At 51.2% G+C, this 1926-nt stretch overlaps 1 protein-coding gene across 1 annotated transcript in view; it reads left to right on the forward strand.

The window, feature by feature from the left end:
• Positions 1-1369: 1369 nt before the first annotated feature.
• The window catches only part of DYNLL2 (dynein light chain LC8-type 2), a 4990-nt gene continuing 4433 nt past the window's right edge, over positions 1370-1926 (forward strand). The window contains exon 1 of the mRNA XM_018556890.1: positions 1370-1477. The gene's annotated coding sequence lies outside the window, so the exon portion shown is untranslated. The remainder of the gene's footprint in view (positions 1478-1926) is intronic.

Consider the following 1926-nt stretch of genomic DNA (forward strand, 5'->3'; position numbering starts at 1 on the left):
CTTTAAGGAGACATCAGGGGTCTCCAAGACCACTAATGTCACTTAGGGACCCCCAAAGAAGCTGAGCTGAGTGGTTTACACTCATCCCCATAGTTAGAGCCGACGTGTGAATACTGAAACTGTCACACGTCGGCTCTATATTTTCAAGAACTGTGCAATCACATATCGCCGATCGCTGAGTTCCCGATCATTTCCCTGCAGTGAGAGGTGACTGTCAGTCACCACTCCCCACAGGGATTCCCCCTGACTGGAGGTACGGGTGGGGGAGGGGGTGGGCACAGCTGGCTATGGAGAGGCAGCTGCCAATCAGGTAATGGGGTGGATCCTGCCAATATTGTCAGGATCCTACTGCGTGGCTCTGCGCTGTCAGCATATAAGGGGCAATAGCCTGCTACATGCTAAATTTTGGTTCAAAAGAGGACATTGGTAAATGTCCTCCTGTGGCCCAAAAAAGAACTAAGATCAAAAAGGTTTGGCCATAGATCTCTTTTAAGTAAAGGAGAACTATGAGGTGAGTGATTTCCACGTATCCTCATTGTACGAGCCGACTGACAATGAAACTGTCACACGTCGGCTCTATAGATCGGGAAGTGAGCGAGCGCATACGGTCGCTTGCTCACCTCTCGATCATCTCCCTGCAGTGAGTGGTGACTGCCACTCACCGCAGGGATTCCCCCCTCCCCACTCCGATCCCCCAGCGCTGACTGGAGGAATGGATGGGGGAGGGTGCGGATACAGCTGGCTCTCCCTCTAGATAGGGAGAGCCAGCTGTCACTCACGCAACTGGGTGGATCTCTACAGCATTGTTGGGATTCATCCCAGCTGTGGCGGTCTTAGTATACCGTGAGCTGTAGCTTGCGATATACTGAGCTTTGGGTCACGGGTGGACGCTATCAAATTACTTACCCCATCGTTCTCTTTTTTTTAAAACACTGTGGGGGGGATTTATCAAAACTGGAGCAGACAGAATTTGGAGCAGTTGTCCATAGTAACCAATCAGCTTCTATCTTCAGTTTGTTCAGTTAAGCTTCAGAAATGAAACAGAGAAGCTGATTGGTTGCCATGGGCAACTGCTCCAGTTTTGATCAATTCCCCTCCTTCGGCAGGGTTCTCACTACTGCCGCCAGCTTCATACCTCCCGGTCACTGAGGTGACTCTAGCAAACTTTTCAGACGTTCGACAAACAGAAGGAGCCATGAAAACGATGTAGCTGTTGATAGGCCACTGGTAATCGTGGTCGGTAGCTCCGCAATCACTCTCACGGCATTGTGGGATGAAATAAGATGTAGGCAGAGGAGAGCGAGAGGAAAATGCCTGCAGTGCTGAGGAGGGCGCGGCTTCCACCAATAGCGGAGCCGGTTGGCTGAGCCACTGCAGGGGGAGGAGCCGCTATTTCACAGGGACGGCGAGTGTCAGAGCGCTATCAAGTCGGGAAAGAGATACACCGCACTGAGGGGGCTTCTCTACACTGTGATAGGTAAGCGGGGTGCACAGACTTGGGGTGCGGGCACGGGACAGGACAGAGCTCTGCCTGCATTGTACACCGGAGCTCTCTGGAGTCTCCCTACGGTATAAGCTGGGCGGCGACTGGTATGGCGTGTATAGAGTGAGGTGGGTGGGTGTCCGAGCCGGGGCCGTGTTACGCTGCGGACCTACAATTGGGGTGACTAGAGGCCTCCTGGTCAGCTTGGACCGGACGGTGCAATGTTAAAGGGCATGCGCCTGAGTCGCCAATTCTGACCCATCACTGCTGATCGCACCCTCCAGCACTGCATGGCTTGCCTTGGATTTATTCCCCCGTTTCAGATTTTTAATGATGAATTGATTTAAATGGCCATAATCTGAGCGGCCATTTTTGTCACATGGGCATTTTTATATATATATATATATATATAATATATCTCACATATAAAAAAAGTGAAAACT

The sequence above is a fragment of the Nanorana parkeri genome, unplaced genomic scaffold (genome assembly GCF_000935625.1).
Source record: "Nanorana parkeri isolate BGI_ZX_2015 unplaced genomic scaffold, ASM93562v1 scaffold257, whole genome shotgun sequence".
Taxonomy (NCBI): domain Eukaryota; kingdom Metazoa; phylum Chordata; class Amphibia; order Anura; family Dicroglossidae; genus Nanorana; species Nanorana parkeri.